We start from the raw sequence: 18,638 nt of genomic DNA, 5'->3' as shown, positions 1-18,638 counted from the left end.
TGCACCACACCCTCCTACTTATTACTGTAAGGATTACCTTTGGGGTATATTCAAAACATAGAGGCATTGGGGTCACCCCTATGAATAGAAATATTGAAAACTGAACTTTAATTGGTTCATATCTCCAATATCACTTTACTGGGCTGTTTCCCAGCTGCCAGAGAGCAGAGATCCACTCAGTGTTCTCAGAAGCAATTCACTCCCATCCACCTTCCCTGAAAGTCCTTCTGAACTCCTTTTTCCAGAGTTGAGAAACACTGAGATATAGCCTCAGTCTATGTCTACAAATGCACAGGTGGGTTATTCTGACCCTATTTTTTCAACTAATAGTTTATTAAGAAGGGAAGAGCAAGTCCTATAGTAATTCATTTAAGATACCTTCTTTGGTTGTGTAAAAAATAATTATACAAACAGCACATCTGAAGACCAGTCTCTTTCAGCCCCAGTGGCTCTGCATTCCTGCCAGGCGCCGGTAGAGGGCAGCAGCACACTGGCTGGCTCCCGGCTGCCTTCTGGAGAGGCACCTCCCCACCACTCACCAGACCAGAACCTTCCTCCTGGTCACAGTGCCAAAGGTTGTTTTGCCAAGCTCTGGCCGCTAGGCCTCTTTCTTTCTTTTCAGTTTTCTCTCTCTCTCTCTCTCTCTCTCTCTCTCTCTCTCTCTCTCTCTCTCTCTCTCTCTCTCTCTCTCTCTCTCTCTCTCTTTTACCCCACTCCCTGTTTCTCCCTCCCTCACAGTGTTAAAATTATACACTCTGATGAAGTCGCCCCTCAACCGGAAAATGAAAGCTCCAATGAAAAAGTTAGACAAGCCAACAATAACAAAGAAAGAAACTGGGAGAAAGGGGAAAGGGGGCTGGTGAGGGGGAAGGATTTAAGAACAAGAAAAGGGCAGATGTTTTGTAAATATATGCAAAGCAAAACTGGGTGTACCCTGAACACTTCCACCGAGAAACAGACCAATCATTGTGCACTTCCTCCCGCCACACTGGTGGGAGCTCTGCATTAAAAAAAAGAAAAAAAGAAAAGCGTGGCTGCAGGCACCTGCCTTTCAACAGTTAGTTCCGACATTCTGACTGAATATCTCCCAGTTGTCCAAGGAGAACAAAACCATTTTCATCTTCCCTGTTAAGAGAAAAAGCCAGCTTCAAGGCTGGGAAGGCATTCTAAGGTGACTGGCAGCTGGGTTAGCCAGCGGGCCCTTCTTGTTTTTAACTCTCACTGTGCTGGCCCTGGCAACAAGTTTTGGACTGAAACAGCAGTGAGAAAGGCTGTGGAGGATGTTGGCTCTTTCCTTACTAGACCATATTGTATGTGGAAGGAAATATGCATTAAAACATATTGATGAGATGTAGGTATCATGCATGTGAAATGCATGGAAATTAACCAGAGAGGCGGCATTTGATGTATACATTTCACACTTCTTCGCACACATTGCGCACATACAGTGATGGCAGCGCTTTCTACAACATATGGAAAATAAATATTTTATCTGTGTGAGCTCTTATCAGTCTCCAGGGGCTTTGGAGAGCAGAGTGCTCTTTTCTATCTCCCTCTCCCAATTTTCTCCCCGCCAGACTCCCCCTCTCCCGCGCATTAGTGTGCCTTCCACTCACCAGCCTGCTCGGATCGGAAGGAATTAGTGAGAACCTCCTTCAGATGAATAATTACTCAGTCATTAGATCATGATAATTTAGACCAATGATCTCCCCCCCCCCCAACTTTTTGGACTGGTAACCATTTCCTCACTCCCTTTCCCTACAGCACACTGGGAAAGGCTTAGTGGGGTGTTTGGGTTTGTGGGCAAAGGGCAGGTGGAAACAAGGCACCCAGTGAGGATTGGTGGCAGGACTGTCTACGGCCTAGTAGCTGTGTGCTCTAGACAGGCCACTCTGCTTCTCTGAGCCTCTGTTTCCTCATCGGAAAAGTAGAAACAATAACAATACCTTCTAGGGCTGATGTGAGAAGTAAAGGAGATAATTCAGATGATTCATGTCAAGTGGGTGGCACATCCTGGCACATGATCAGTGTGCCCAGTGATGGTAGCTCTTTTCACAGAGCGTGTCCCTTCTATGGTTTCTGTCTTTTCAGCTATAACAGAGCACTTCCTTTCTGTTAGTAATCTTTTTTAAGATATAGATTTGGGCAGAGGCAAATGGTCTGTAATTGTAGCAAAGGTGGAAAGAATGCTGGGACAAGTATCTCCTCTTGAGCACTGTGATCTCACTGTATTAACCTCCTGACCCCTCCTGTCTGCTCACGTTGGTCTTGCTGCTGCTGTACCAAGAGCTTTCTTCACGCTGATGCTTGAACAGGCTACCCTTGGCCTATGGAAGCCCATCAAACCTGAGCACTGTGGTCTATTCATTAAAACCAACCTTTGGCACTCTCTCATCATGTGTTCTTACAATTTACTCTTTCACTACTTGGTCTAATGTTCTCACATCAATTTAAGATTTTTTTGTGATATAACATTTTATTCTCTCTTTTTTTAACCTTCTTGGCAAGGCTGACTTACAATGTTTTTCAGTGTATATCTCCCCCACTGTATCAGGCAGGATCCTGGCAAGAAACAGATGGTATACTCAAAGGTTTGGACTGAAGGGAGTTCAATGAAAGGATTATACTGAGGTTCAAATGAGGTTAAGGGACCCTTAAGGGATGGTGAGCATCAGGGACTAACAGCATGGGAAGCTGTTAAATCTCAGCTTTAAACCGTTACCCTGAAGGAGCAAGACAGGCGTGGCTGGGAAGAGGCTGGATTAATAATGAGGTGGCCTCACTCTCCTCCCACTCTCACACCTCGCTGATCTCTCCTTTAGGCCAAAGTCAAGGGGAAGCCAGAAGAGAAGACAGCTGGGCAACGGAGTCCAGAAAGGCCAGCCTCCGGGCCACAGATCAAGACAGAGAGTGGTCCTGGGGTTTTGTTTGTGTCCATTGGGGATGGAGGGAGACTATCAGACATGTCTACAGTCTTCTTTCCCTCTCCGTTCCTTCACCCTTTGTTTCTCAATCTTACTTTCTGGAAGGAAAGACACAGCAAAATAAAAGGGAATCAATTCCCTTTTAGCGTCCACCTACCTATGTTGTCTGTTTGCCATTTTCAGGAGAAGAAAACGGAGTGTAAGCTCCATGACAGCAGGTGTTGGTGTTTGTTTGCTGCCATAACTGTGGTGTCTAGAGGAGTGCCTGGCACATATGAGATGTCCAGTGAATTTTAGCTGACTGAGTAAATACACTCATCTCTGCTGGACCAGACACTATATATACATTCCCTCATTTAATTTTTACAGCAGTCCAGGCAAGTAGGCTGGGCCCTGGGCATGCTTTTTCAGTAGTGTGGGAGTGGGTAGGTTTTAAAATCTAACACCTCCTTTATACCCATCCCAAAGCCTTGAGACCCGGCCCAGGGCATTGTCAACCCACAGGAAGGGACAAAGCTTTGTAATTAGTCCACATGTTTATACGTTAATCACCTTCTTGCTTTTTGCACCTAGCAGGTCACTTCAAGTTTTGTCATTATTTCTCTTTCATATATGAGGAAGCTGAGCTTTTGAGAAGCACAGGCTGCAAGAAGGGGACCCAATCTGTCTGTTCTCTAGGACCTGTTGAATGTGAAAGCAGGTGCTAGCTTTCTGCTCAGGTGAAATACTTTCAATGGCAGGAACAGATGCTGACCTGCAGGCTGAATGGTGATTTTCATGAAACCTTCGGTCCTGATTTCTGGATCTAGGTCTCGGCTCTGTGCAGCACAGGGAGGTGCGAGTGGTGGAGACTCTCTCCTCTCCCAAAAGATACAGATACCTCAACACCTGCCTGCGTCCCAGTACTCCTGTGCTACCCCCACTGGCACAGTTACTCCGTGATGAAGAAAAGCTCAGAGAAACACCTGATGTGGGGATCCTAAGGCACACCTTACACTTGAACATGAGGATGAAGGAAGGTGCTGACACAGTATGTTCCTTGCATAGGTAGGAAATGAAGAACTCTGCTTGATCTGGTGTCACATCTTCAGTCCCTAGTCAGCTGGCCCCGTTGTACTGCAGAGCCTTCCGACGGCCCCCTCTCCATTCGGGCAGGTGGCCTGCCTGCCACCTGCACGGTTGCTACCATCAATCACAACTCAGGTGGCGAAACATTTAAGATATAAAGTAACACAACACAAAACAAGACAAGACAAAAACCTCTGGCATTACCCCTTTGGGTTTGATATTTGCCAGAATAGCTATAAAGACATAGAAAATGAAAATGTGAAAACCCTACCTGAAGCCTAGGAGGGGCGTGAGCCTCCCAGGCTTAGCATTTTCCAGGAACAGAGATGCCTGGAAAATACTATCCCATCACCTGCCTCACGCCATATAGAAGAATTTGTGACTGTGACACATAGAGTAAGTTTTTGTTTCAAAGTGTGAAATTACGTTATTTTGCATGCATAGCCTCTAAGTGATGTAAATGCCTGCCTTTTCTAGTAAGAACCCCCCATGCAAAATATTCATCTGTTATTTTAGTAATGATTAATAAATACTTGATATCAATCTCTCATCAGTGTTTTCCTATAGGTGTCCCATCTCCTACACCAACTTATTTCTGTACCGTGCCTTGGAAGAGCTGTACTGCTCCTACATACATGCCTGCTACAGAGGGAACTAAACCTAGTACGCGAGCTATGCATTCTGATGGCAGAGCTGAGCTGGATACAAAGGCTGAGAGATGTGGCTGAAGGAGCCCAGTGCCCCACGGGGTGGGCCTTGGTCCCCGAGAGTAGCAAGGAGACAACAGCACAGGCACAGAGATGCTCAGACAACAGACAGAAATGGGTGAGGAAAGCAGGCGTGGATTTGACCAGGGTGGCATGAAGCTCCAGTGAGGTGCAGCAGAGTGGCACAGTGAGGTGGCGAGAGCTGCCTCTGCTTCAGGCAGCAGATGAGCAAGCAGAACAGCACCACTCATGCACAGTGCCCTCAGGTCCTGCTAGGCACAGCCTCCCTCCCCCATCCCCCTCTGGAGAGGAGGGCACGATGCTGCCACGGGCGCACTGCAGGTTGGAAGCCGAGAACTGCTGCAGGCGCCTCAGGACTGAGTCCGATTACCTTACTGCATCAAACAGATGAAGCCCTCTAAAATTTCATCTGCTTTTACAATTCTGTGTGTGTGTGTGTGTATGTGTGTGTGTGTGTGTGTGTGTGTGTGTGTGTGTTTTAATTACAGTGAACCAAGAGGCCTATCATCAGAAGCATAATGTACTCACAGTAGTTTCCAAACAAATGGTGTCACTCTTCAGGTAAATCACTCCAAGGCTTGGGCCTAGTGCAGATGTTCATTGGGGCAGGGGACAGAGCGCGGCTGCATCTAGATCAGAGGAGAGACAAACAAAAGGAAGGCTGCTGAGTGAACAGGTTACGGCGATCATCTCTTCCCGTAGACACAGAACAGCTAGACTTGGTTGAGAGGCTGGTGAGCACCTTGGCACCAGAGGAGGCAAGTCAGGGAAGGGGCTGGAGAGGATGTCCTCCAGGCTCCCTTTTCAGTGTTCCTACCTGCAGGCCTGTGCGGTCTGACAGCACTGGCAGCACCCTGGCAGCTCAGGGGGAACTGATTTTGTGTTTTTAGTTGGAAGCTGTGGTGGAGGGAAAGGGATGGGGAAGAGGAGGGAGTGTCAGTCAACTTTGCCATAGCCCACTCTTCTTCCAGTGTTCCTGATTCCGCTGCAGTCTCTCTTTAGTGCTCAATTTTTACCCATTTTAAAAATAAATATATTTTTATTGATTTTTAGAGGGAGAATAAAGAGAGAAAGATCAATGATGAGAAACATCTATTGGCTGCCTCTTGCACAGCCCCTGCTAGGGATCAAGCCCGTAACCAAGGCATGTGCCCTGATCAGGATGGAACTGGTGACCTCTTGGTGCATGGGTTGATGTTCAACCACTGAGCCACACTGGCTAGGCAGTTCTTACCTGTTTTTAAGACACTCACTGACCTGGCCATATTTCTGAGCTCTTAACTTTTTTGTACCGTTCACTGCAAAGGCTCCATGTCCTCTAATCTGTGGAGTTCAGCCTCAGGAGCTACTGAATGAACTACCACCTGTTTCAGAGCCACAACTCAGAGGCCTTTCCCCAGGTTTTGCATCTTTGGCCACATTGGGCTGAAATGATCCCTAAAGCCCTCCTCCCTTCTCATAGGGACCCTGCATTACTCTGACTTCCTCCTATCTTCAGTTCTCTTTTCTGCCTCCCTCACTGGCTGGTCTTCTTTGGCCTGTTCCTAAGCTTAGATATTCCTCAAGATTCTCTCCTCAGGCTTTGCCTCCACCCACTCCCCATGATCTCAACAATCCATTTTCCACAGAGAACATCCACACTGCTATCTTCAGTGTTTGCTTTTGTCTACAGAGCTCCAGTTATTTGTCTAAATAACTGCTGGTAATGGGCTCATTCATTCATTCAGTGTTTATATACACACCTGGAAAAGATGAATACTCCATGAAATATTGCAAGAGCATTTCAAATTCAGAAAGTTTTAAACAGAATTTATTTTCTGTTTAAAATAAATATATTCCTTCTCCAGCCTCCTTCTCTCCTGGAGAAGGTACCATCTTTCTCCAGTTACTTGGACATACAATGGAGGGATCTTCTCCAACATCTCCTTTCCTTTGCTTCCCAAATCAAATCGGCTGCCAAGTTCTGTGGTTTTTACTCAGGCTGTGATTCCTTAATCAATACCTGCTTTCTATCCCAACACTGATCACCTGTTACCAGGATTACTTAGGGAGCCTCCTAACTGCCTTCACTTCCTCTAGATTAGGGGTGTCGAACTCAATCAGAGAAGGGGCCAAAATCTAAAATCCAGCCTAAATCGCGGGCTGAATGGTTTACTGAACAGTCATAAACTGTCATTGCGATGGAAACACAGCGGAGTGCAGTGATGACAGCGCGGTGCGGGCCACATTGCAAGGCCTGGCGGGACGGATTTGGCCCGTGGGCCTTGTGTTTGACACATGTGCTCTAGATTCTCTTTACCACTAGTCCATCCTTCATAATCAATATTGCATTCCTTTCTCTAAAGTACCACTTCAAACATATCACTTCTTTGCTTATTTGCTTACTTCTCAGTTTGGCATTCAAGGCCCCAAAACATGGCCCCAACCCAATTTCCTAGTCTTAGGTCTACAGTCCATTCTCCACTGCTGCGAAGTCCCACCCCTTCCCACCATGTGCATGGTGATGCTCCCCTTTCTCAATGTCCACATATCTTCAAGGGCCATCTAAATGCTACCTCAGTTATGAAGAATTTCCCAAAAGGAAAGTGAATTCTGAGGCACTTTTGCACTAAGTACTTGAATCCTGAAGCACTTCTGCACTAAGCTCTTTGTACATTCTATTGATTATTTGTTTACTATATCTCCCCCATCTCTAACCCCCTTGAAAGCAGAGATAGTTTTTACTTTGTATGCCCTGTATTGTGCAAAGCCCAGCACACAGGTTTGCACTCAGCTGATGTCTGCTGAACTGCATTTAAAAGGAAAAAAAGACTCTTGTTTAGAGTCAATGGAAGCTAAGACTGAATTGGAAAGACCTTTAAGCTCATCTACTCCAACCCCTCATTTTATCAGATGAGGAGATTAAAGGTACCAACTTGCTCAATGATAACTTATATAAAAGCTCTCAAGCCTCTAACCATCTCTCAGTGCTTGCTCAGCACCAATAGGCCCAGCAGACCATCAGCATTGACCAGACAAGATCAACTCAGGGGTAGGGAGTGTATCACCTGTAAGGATATGCGAGGGTCCAAGAGATAAAGAATTTTGCTTCACTTAAATAAACCGAACTCATAATTATCTATGTATAGTTAAATAATGTTTTAAAAATGAGGTGGATTTAAAGAACAAGGAAGCATACCTTTCTAACAGTATCAGCAGAAACAATCACTATAATATTGCAGATACCACTGGGGCGATAAACTCAGGGTGAAAACCAGAATGAAGGAATTTCTCACGCTTTGCAAACTCAATGGGTTCAGCTGAAGTTCTTGGTGAGAACATGCTGCAGCAATTCTATGCTTAAATTTATGACCTTATGGAAACACGGACTATTGGCAATTTTGCTATTATGGCACCTCAACACTTCTTTTCAATCTAGTTTTGCCCAGTATTTACAACTTTGAAGTTTTACTTATTTTTTTCCGTTAGATCACGAATTTACTTCTAGATATATGCCGATGACTCCTCCCATGTCTTCTAATTTCCTTCCCTTGTTCTCCTCTTGTGGTAGAAGAAACATTAATTGTTTAATCTCATCTCTATCCTCAGAGTCATTTTCTCTCACCCAAAGATGAGAAAGCCGAACCTAACACCCTGTGGGGATAACACTGTTTACCCAAGTTAAGAAATCACAGTAGTTTTTCCTTGGCCACAAAAATTCAGCCTTTAAATGGCAGCCTACAGAAGGACAGGACTTCCTCTGACTCCCAGGTGAGTACTTTGCTCACCACTACTCGCCAGAGGACAGCTTGGCACTATTAATCACACTCTTTGCAGCCAGTACGGTAGAGCCATGCTATGCACCGAAATGTCCATTAACTCTCCACACCCCAGGAGCCACATAAACAGTAAATGGGGCTCAAAAGCTCTTCATAGAGCTCTTCTTACTAAACCATCACATGGCTGGACAGGCCATCAACACTTCACCAGACAAGCCTGGTCTTTTCTCCCCTAGCAACTACATTAAAACAATGAGGGAAATCACTGATCGATATGTCTAGTACATTGCAGTGAAACATTGTCTGGAAGCCTACAATTTTATTGTGTAATTAGATGAGTGTACATTCTAAATATGCCTAGCATTTGATTTGAATTGTGCATTTTATAATTAAATGGAAACATAATCTCTCCGTTCCCCAATCCAACTCCTCTTTCTCAATCCTACATCATGTCGTTATGATCTTCTTTTCTTTTTTTTTTTTTTTTTTAGCAAATTGTCACCTATCCTCTTCTTCTTTCCTCTCATGCTTTAGCACACACCTGAGGGTCTATTAATCAGAATTGCCACATGGTGTGTCGTGTTCTATTGTTTAAAGCACATGTGTCAAACACAAGGCCCGCGGGCCAAATCCGTCCCGCCAGGCCTTGCAATTTGGCCCGAACCGCGCTGTCATCACTGCACTCCGCTGCGTTTCCATCACAATGACAGTTTATGACTGTTCAGTAAACCATTCGGCCCGCGATTTAGGCTGGATTTTAGATTTTGGCCCCTTCTCTGATTGAGTTCGACACCCCTAGTTTAAAGGGTGGTTCTCCTCTAAAAAAGACTCAGTGAAGCCGGGACCGGTTTGGCTCAGTGGATAGAGCGTCAGCCTGCGGACTGAAAGGTCCCGGGTTTGATTCCGGGCAAGGGCATGTACCTTGGTTGCGGGCACATCCCCAGTAGGGGGTGTGCAAGAGGCAGCTGGTCAATGTTTCTCTCTCATCGACATTTCTAACTCTCTGTCCCTCTCAATTCCTCTCTGTGTAAAATCAATAAAATGTATTTAAAAAAAAAATTAAAAAAAAAAAGACTCAGTGAAAATGACTTCATGAAGTTTCACATTTATTCTTTTTCAATGATTTCCATAACCAGTGTAGTCACAGTTTTAAAGGCAAAAGATAGTTTTGAGAGGCTGTGGGGCCGCACATGCCTCCCATAATCAGAAATACAGCTGTGCTCCTTGCCTCTTACATCATCCCTGTAATAGTCTGCTCTGGGAACCCAGCTGGCACAGCTCTTGCTGGTGTCAAAGGCAGGAGACTGGAGTCCTTTCCATTCCCGCCTGTGTTTCTGACATCTCTGCAGCTCTGTCTTGGAAGTCCTTGGGGAGCAGAGTTGTTATGTAACACACGGCCATATATTACTGTGAGGCACTTCCTGCAGAGGTCTTATTCCCATTCTTTAGAATCCACACCAAGTCATTCTAAAGTGACAACCGGGGCCTTCATGACTAAAGCTTACAAAAATAATAATAGTAACAATAATAGCTGCCATTTATTAGACCTCTAAATGTCAGGGACCATGCCAGGCATTTTGATATGCAAATATATTCTCATTTGACCCTCACAGTAATGTCATGCTGTAGGCGTTACCATATCCATTTCGCAGATGAGGAAAAGTAAGGCTCAGAGAGCTTAAATAACCATTTCAAGATTAGGAAGCTGTGTATAGTCAAACCCAGACCTTTCTGACTCTAAATCTGTGCTTTCCCCCCCACTATACAGCAACTCTTCCAACCCAGCATGGACGCATTCTAGTACCCACTGTGATCTTGGTGCAAGAAAGATGCTTATGCTGTTTCCATGATGACTCAAAGCCCCTGAAAGAAGTGAGAGCACAGACCTCTGGTGAAGGAACTCTTTCAGAAATTGTCAATACATTTGGCTTCTTCCTAGCTCCTTATCAGAAGATGAGAAGTCTTCTCTACCTTACAGCGGTCTTCTCAAACTGGAATGGTGGAGGTGAATTCTGCACTTCTAAGGAGCTCCCAGGTGAGGCTGCTGACACTGGTATGGCACCACAGGTCTGGCATCTGACACTGGCCTTCCCACCTAGGGCTGTGTTTAAGGAGCAGGTCAAGCTGAACAACTTGGCTAACAGCTCGCAAGGCTTGACTGCCTTCTGATTCTGGGGCAGTGTGTCAGGTCATCAGGCATTAGACAGAACTTGAGGAGTTTCCGGCATAGAGCATATTATGAAAAAAAAAAAAATAATTTCTAGGTCCCTCAGGGCTTTCCTCCCCACATTGGAAATTAAAATGGTAATGTCTCTAACATGTAAAGTTCCTATTTTTTATATTATTGTTATTTTTAACAATAATTATCTGGTAGTAATTCAAATAACACCTTTCCTCTGAGAAATTCAATGTGCTTTACTAATCTTAATTGTCTAACAGCAATTCCCAGGTGTAGATAAAGCTGACTCAAAGATCACAGTAAATTTAAAATTATGCCACTTCCCTCCTCTCTTCGTCCCAAATGTAGAGATGAATTAGTGGTGAGGGGTTACTAACTGGCAAATACCCACTATATTATAATTTTAGGCACAGAGAATTTCATAAAACAAGGGTCAATCCAAGAAATAATCAGCAAAGAGGTAGTTGTGGGGACCAGAATGTTGGTCAGAGAGAAAGGGAAGGAGAGTTCAAAGGAGTAGGAATAGAGAAAAAAAGTAAAATCCTAGAAATAGCTGGATGACCTTGGATGAGTCATTTTACCTCTAGGTGGTTTAGCTTTTCCATGTGTAACAAAGGAGGTGGATTTTAGGATTTTGAAGGTCCCTTAAAATTCTAAATAGTCCCTTGAGCAGAAAGATGTGGGAATTAAGTGGCTCATCAACCTGTTAAACCATTAAACCTGTTAAAGAAATCTATTTGACTTTTAACTGTTTAACTAATTACCTAAAACGAATTCCCAAGTCTACCTCACAAATCCCACCTTTCTGGAAACTGGTGAGAAAACCATTTAATGAATCAAGGCACTACAGGCATCGAACCAGACAAACCACTCTGGAGCCCAGCCTCAGCTTTGCGAGGCTATAATAAATGTTTTACTTCAAGGAGATGCAGCTCCTTAATTAACCATTAGTTAATACCCATGTCCAGAAGAAATACCTTGGATGTTTTGGAGACCCCGGGGATGGCCCTGCCAATAGAAGGGCCCACTGTTTTGTCACATTAAATCTATGTTAATTTTCTCCATAGAGATCTCTTGATTCCTCTTTGACAATTCACAGACTCTGTTAATAAGATTTGCACATCCTAGGAGCCTTCGCACTGTCAGGTACTTTTGATTCTTGTTTTTAAATTAGGGATCTTTGGGGTCAGGTGAGCTATATACACATATCTCAATATATACACATATATGCATACATATATACGTCTGATAGTGATTTGTCTGGTTTCATGAATACCTGATGATGGAAACCCCCTCTCTAAGTCATTTGACAGTGGAATCTCCCTGCTCAGGAAAGCCAGCCCCAGGTCCTGGTTATTGTAACTCTGTGATGAGGATTCCAACACGAGCACCATTTATGGTGCAGCATGTTATTGGTGTTATGCCTTGCCCCTTGCACTGAGTATGTTTTCTGGACTAATTATTGCAGTTTGTGCCTAAATAGAAAAACCGGTACCAAGAACACTGAAATGGCATTATACTGGAGAACACAATGTCACTGTCTCCCCAGTGAAGGCTATGTCTCTTTTCCTGCTTCATCACACTGTGTGGCAGGTCCTGTGCTGGGCACTTTTCACACACTGTTTGACATTATTTTTGTAATCACCCTTAGGGATGGAAATTATATTCTAATTTTTTAGATGTGGAAACTGATGCTTAACATGACAGGTGAGGTAATTTGCCATAGAAGTCAGAGCATAGCAAAACAGGGTTCACAGCCAGGTAATCATAAGCTCTAGGTCTGAACTATACCTAACCTGTAGTCACTAAACCAATGACCTCCTGCCTTCTTTCTACTCTTCATTTGAGGTCCTCAGCATAGGCTCATACTAGATTCTCCATCCTGGTCCTCTAATGCCTTCTTGAAGCCATTTTTATCCTTCTTCGAAGCCTACACTTGATTTGTTTTCTCTATTTTGATGGACACTTCAATCCAAAAACATACTACCATTATTTTTCAACAGATCTTTATCATCATTTTCTCTTGCTACTTTTAATTATCATTTTAATTCCAATTTACATTTTTAACACTTCACCTTTGATGCAAATGTTCCGACCCCAGTTTGAGAACTCCTCTTCCTGAATGTCTAAATCCAGTCTTTCCACTATGTCCATCAGTAGGCCACTACTGGCTTCACTGGATGTCTTTGTCAGTCTGACTTTACCCAACCATTCTAACACTGCTCTCAATCACCCTCTGGATTTCCTTGTTCCCTGATCTTCTATATACGTGACCACTTCTTATGTTCTTCACCCATGAATCTATATCAAAACTTACCATTCCCTCCCACTGTTAGAAAACCCTATACATGCATGCCATCTGAACTTTCATTCCTATTTGGTGTGGTTTTGAAGGACAAGCCTATACTAGTTTTCTCTTAATATAGCCTACTTTATCAAGTTCCATTCTCTTTTTCAGTTGATAACATTCCCTCCTACATTAGTAAGAGGATCTTGACCATCCAGTGTGGTGAACTCATACTAGGCTCTCATCTCCTTCTCCAATACCTCTGAATTTTCACCATTTGGTTTCCTCAAGATATATCTATACCTCTTTCCATATTCTCTTCCTATCTTGGAGGTTATCCTTTCTACTTCTCATTTTTAGCTTTCCCTTTGGTTCCATCAGTTTTATCTTCTTCTCTGTTGTTGATGACATATCCACTCATAACAGTGAGAGATGGCTCTGCCTTCAACTCCTGCCCTTATAAATCATTCCAGGTGGTTTATCTCAAAGGGAGTTTTATAGAACACTAGAACTTGACGATGCATCTCAAAAAAGGTTCTTTGGTCAGACAAATGTAGGAAACACTGCATACTCTATGTCCTTCTTGCAAACTCACAATGCACATAAGAATATTAAAGGTGCATTGTTCACATTTGTTGGATTACAGATCTCTCCCTCAATTCCCACCCTTTTTAATGGAACACTTATTAACCCTAGATTATATTAGAGAAAATATGCTTTAATGGATTTCCTCTGGTTCCAAATTCTTTTAAAAATATATTTTTATTGATTTCAGAGAGGAAGGGAGGGGGAGAGAAAGATAGAAACATCAAGGATGAGAATCATTGATTGGCTGCCTCCTGCATGGCTCCCACTGGGGATTGAGCTCTCAACTGTATGTTCCTGACTGGGCATTGAACTGTGACCTCCTAGTCCATAGGTTGATGCTCAACCACTGAGCACACCAGCAGGACATGGTTCCAAATTCTTTAGCCTGGATATGTAAGTTCACTGAATCTATGTCAAATAAGCCCTCTCAGATTTTCTTTCCATTTGGTCTAAGCAGTTAACCTATAGAGCACAAATGTATCTCTGAGCCCCTGAATATTTTGGCTGCTTGGAATGTCTCTATAACTTTATTTTTTTCTCAGCTAGGCCTCACCCCTCCTTCAAGGCCCATGTTAGAGCATGTATCCCTTCTGAAACTTTTCCCCTGAAAATTACTTTGGCCCATATAGGCTGCCGCCACTCACTTAGCATTTAGACAAATGGCTATAGCTTAACGCTTATTTCCTACCTTATAGGTGAGTCTGTACATTCTCTAAGGAACTTATTTTATAAATTTCTGAAACTTCAGCACCTAGCATACACTTTGTGCATAGTATGGGGCTAACAACATGTTAATGATTGCCATACACAAAAATGGATGACAGTGGGGTCTGGCAGATGGGAACTTGGTTTCTGTAGCTATTGGGACACTAGGATGTTGCAGACCCAGGAAGGACGTACCACCATCTTGTTGGGAAGAAACACTGCTCACCATCACATTATCACTTCTGCAAATGATAATGTGAGTGCTTTGGAGAGATAAAAGCTACATCTGGAAGAGCAAAGGTGGATCTATTCTCAGATACAAATAAGAATTTGCATTAGTTGACACCAAATGGGAGAATTGTAGGATTATCTGGGAACAACAAAGGACTCATGAAAGGAACCAGTGGAATAAATGCCTGTCTAATGATAAGATCACTACTCGTGATCACTGAAAAAGGCTGTTTCCTATGCGAGGAAATTGGGGGCAGTCTTGTGTGAGGATCCACTGCCTATCCCTATGCCTTGTATACAGAGGACTTGGCAATAAGGTACAGAATATGCTCCTGCTGCCCAACCTCTGTCTCTGGATCAGTCTGGGGAAGTCAAGGCAACTTGGCTGCCACTAGTACAATCTGTAAGCCCCACGCTCTGAATCTCCATCTTTCCCTAAAGTTCTTTTATGGCCACATCACATGAGCACAGAGTAGGTGTATGCTCAGGTGAGTGTGCAACATGCAGATATTAAGAGGCTTTGAGTTTTCCAGATCAGATGTTTCCTGAAATTGGGACTTAATGGGTTTCCTGAAAGTGAATTTGTAGTGAAGTTAGGATTAGAAATTTGGTGTCTTGATGCCTAACCAGGGAGTTTTATTCTGAGAGAAGAGGTTAGCTTTCTTCCTTACAACTACAGCAACAAATGATTTTCATGTACTAGCAGAGGATGCATTTCATGAAAGTACAGCCTGTGAAATATTTTGCTACCTTTTTGTACCAATATACAAAGTGGTACCCAAACAAAAGATTTAATTAAGAACTATTTATAAGTGAGAATGTTTACCTTTACTTTCAAATAGGTGTAGACTATATTTTGTAATATGTGAAAAATAGTAGGCTAATGGTACAAATTCTAAAATAGAAAATTCTGTGTTGGTCCTTAGTTAAAATTCCTAACCACACAGTAGATAATTTATTAGTATCAGTAACCAATTAATAAGTGTTTTTAAAACTGGACTTTTTATTGTGGGGGCTATTCGGTGGGTAAAGCTAAATGGCTTAGATATTTTTCTATCCTGCCCCTGTTTAGAGTTGCCTGTCTGGACAGTTTACATATTTACATGGAAATGAAGGGTGGCCTGCCTCTGGGATGTGTTATGGGCCACTGGGTCAGGCTGCTGTCATCTGAGAGCCAGTTTCTGCAGTTAAGTAGTATAGTTTCTTCTTTTTGTTATAAAAACAGATGTTTACTTTTTTATGTTCTGGGTGAAGTCTGAGATCTCTCCACCTCTCTCCTGGGTGTCACCCACAGTGGAGATGAGGTACTATTGGCAATGTTTTTCACTGGTCTAGATACATTAAAGGTTGTGTGCTACTTTCACAAACACTTTAAGAAATGAGTTTTCCCCATCAGGTGTTACATAGATGAGAAGATTGAGGAGAGGGAAAGGGAGGTTTCAGTTTCCCAGCTAATGAGCAGAGGTGCTTAGTCTAAAACCAAAGTTTTCAGTAGGGACTCAGGTCTCCCTTCGCATCCCCCCTCCCCAACACACACACATACAAGCCACAGTTGTCAACAAGTATTGTAGCACCTCTGAGGAGCAGGGCACTAGATGGAGAATCACATGTTGGCCTCTTCTTCCTGGACCTGATAAGAACTAGCCGTGTGATGCTGTAAAGTCACTAACTTTTCTGAACCCTCTAAAACCACGAACAAGGAGTCATTGAATGACATGATTCCCTTCACAATGCGTAACCTCTCACCTGTAGAACAGCAGTGGTGAATGGTGCGTGCTCTGCCTATCTCAAAGTCACGAGGTTAAATAAGCTGATGCACTTGAAAGTGCTTTGCCCTCTGTGAGGCGACGAATGGGTGCAGCCTCAGGAGTGCTGCCGGCCGGAGGAAGGAGGAAAGAGTTACCTGTGTGGGGGGCTGATGGCCAGGCCACTTCCACTCAGGTTCTGTGAGAAGCTGTACTAAAGCATTGGCACCAGCTCCAACCCCACTCCTGCCCTCTCTCCTAGCAACGCTGCAGAGCACCACTTGAGCAAAGTTAGCTCAGCAGCTGAGCCAAACACTCAGGTTCCAGCCTTTCTGAGTAGAAGCTACAGAGCATCCTGAACCACCACTGCTCCCCCAGGTGTGTCAGGCACACTGGGAGAGCAGGGGCAGGTCAGACACCATTGCTCTGGGGCCTGGTTTTCTCGTGCACACAATTCCAGCTCACACGGTTCAACTTGGCAGCCCGAGGAGACAGAAAAGGCCCAGCCTGAGCAGAGCCTCCTCTCCTGCTCCCCGAGTGCTCTGACGGAGAGGCAGAGGGCATCAGCAGAGTGGCTGTACTGCGCCGGCATTGATTTCTCCAGCCTTTGTCTGCGTCTGGTTTCTGTCTCGTTTGGAGGTGGTTACTGTTACTACAAGCAGCATGAATCATGTCTCTGTTAAAAAACAGAGCTTCAATTGTCTTACATAACCCCTGCTAACTGAACGTCTAATAATAGCAAGCCATTTACAGGTAGGGAGTCTGTCTTCCTCCCAGACACACACACACACACACACACACACCCCTACACAGATACACACTACTCCCAATGCTTCACAGTAAAGCGAGACAGGCAGGGAGGAGGCAGAGGGAGAAAGGGGCCAGAACAATTGATTTTATTTGGATTTTAAAATATATTGAATAATGATGCATCACTGGGCCTGATGACCGATATTTTTAACTGAGCTAGTTTAATTAACTGTAGAAAACAAGCATTCTGCCCAAACCGGTTTGGCTCAATGGATAGAGTGTCGGCTTGGGGACTGAAAGGTCCCAGGTTCGATTCCGGTCAAGGGCATGTACCTTGGTTGCAGGCATATCCCCAGTAGGGGGTGTGCAAGAGGCAGCTCATCGATGACTCTCTCTCATCGATGTTTCTAATTCTCTTATCTTTCTCCCTTCCTCTCTGAACAAAATCAATAAAATATATTAAAAAAAAAAGAAAACAAGCATTCTTCTTCACAGTATTTGAACAGCAAGGAACCCCAAACATACCAGACAAACTCGTTCTCTAACACACTACTACTATATTAAAAACCCAAAGATGGGAAGGCAAGTGTAGGGGGTTGGGGGTAGGTTAGCAGTTTCCTTAGATTGGCTACTAGTTTGCACCAATTAGGTTTAATTTTCAAAAGACTTTTTTTCTCCTCTCCTTTTTGTTTGACCAGAGATAGCTATTCCAATGGTTCTTGGCTACAGTCATTGCACAAAAGTCCAGAGAAGGAAAAACAACAGAGAAGGTAGCTTCAATGACCCCACTCTGCAGGCTACCCGGTTTTGGGCACTGTTACCTGAGCCACTTTGGCAGAGAGAATCCTGAGTCTGTAGGCTTGTATTTTTCTCATGAACATAATCTCTGCCTTGTAAGACATGATGAGGTCTTTCTATACATGATCCCCACTCAGCCACCCGCTAAGGTGATTACCAAAGAAAACACCAAATAACAATAGGACAGACTGAAAAAAGGACTCTTAGAAAATTATGAAGTTTTTCTGTAAATCACTAATTTGGTAAAAAAAAAAAAAACAAAAACACACACACACACACAAAAAAAAAACAACCACCAAAACAAACAAACAAACAAACAAACCCACCAAAACAACAGGCTCTAGATAGCAAATTAAAAGGTGTAGGAGGTAAGAAAAGAACACAAATCTGTAACATTCCTGTCTTCGTTTCCTCACTGGCTGGTCTTAGCCATCCTTAAGAAATATCACTGCAGATATATTTTTGACTGTGTATTCCCAAGCTCTGGACACCATGTACATTAGACAGGGGAGGAGTTTATGGGAATCACAGGTGGAGATTACATCTTGCCACTCATTTGGGCTTGGTCGCAGAAGGAAAACTTGCCTCCCTGTTTGGACTGTCCAACATCATGAAACCGTGAATGAGGCTACCTCAGCAAAGAATGTCCTAGGACGCACCCGCTTTGAAGACCAGCACCTGGGCTATTCTGCATGCTCTTCAGATGTTTAGAAATAGAAAAAGCCATATGGATACAGTCATATGTCAGGATGGCTGTGTGTTCCCTCAAAATGGGATTTAACGCTGCCTATTTCTTTTTGGAATATTATCCAAATCAATAAGCAAAAGAATTTTGAATAGAAGCAGAAGAGACAGAAAAAGCATTAAAAAAAAAAAA

General features: G+C 43.6%; 1 protein-coding gene across 11 annotated transcripts in view; it reads right to left on the bottom strand.

The window, feature by feature from the left end:
• The window catches only part of ZBTB20 (zinc finger and BTB domain containing 20), an 821,112-nt gene that overhangs the window by 75,728 nt on the left and 726,746 nt on the right, over positions 1-18,638 (bottom strand). For all 11 annotated transcript variants that reach the window (XM_045583975.1, XM_036444509.2, XM_045583978.1 and 8 more), the window contains one exon: positions 5,249-5,349. The gene's annotated coding sequence lies outside the window, so the exon portion shown is untranslated. The remainder of the gene's footprint in view (positions 1-5,248; positions 5,350-18,638) is intronic.

The sequence above is a fragment of the Pipistrellus kuhlii genome, unplaced genomic scaffold (genome assembly GCF_014108245.1).
Source record: "Pipistrellus kuhlii isolate mPipKuh1 unplaced genomic scaffold, mPipKuh1.p scaffold_m20_p_2, whole genome shotgun sequence".
Classification (NCBI taxonomy): domain Eukaryota; kingdom Metazoa; phylum Chordata; class Mammalia; order Chiroptera; family Vespertilionidae; genus Pipistrellus; species Pipistrellus kuhlii.
Note: the sequence above shows the minus strand (reverse complement) of the source record. Positions and strands in the feature narration are given on the sequence as shown.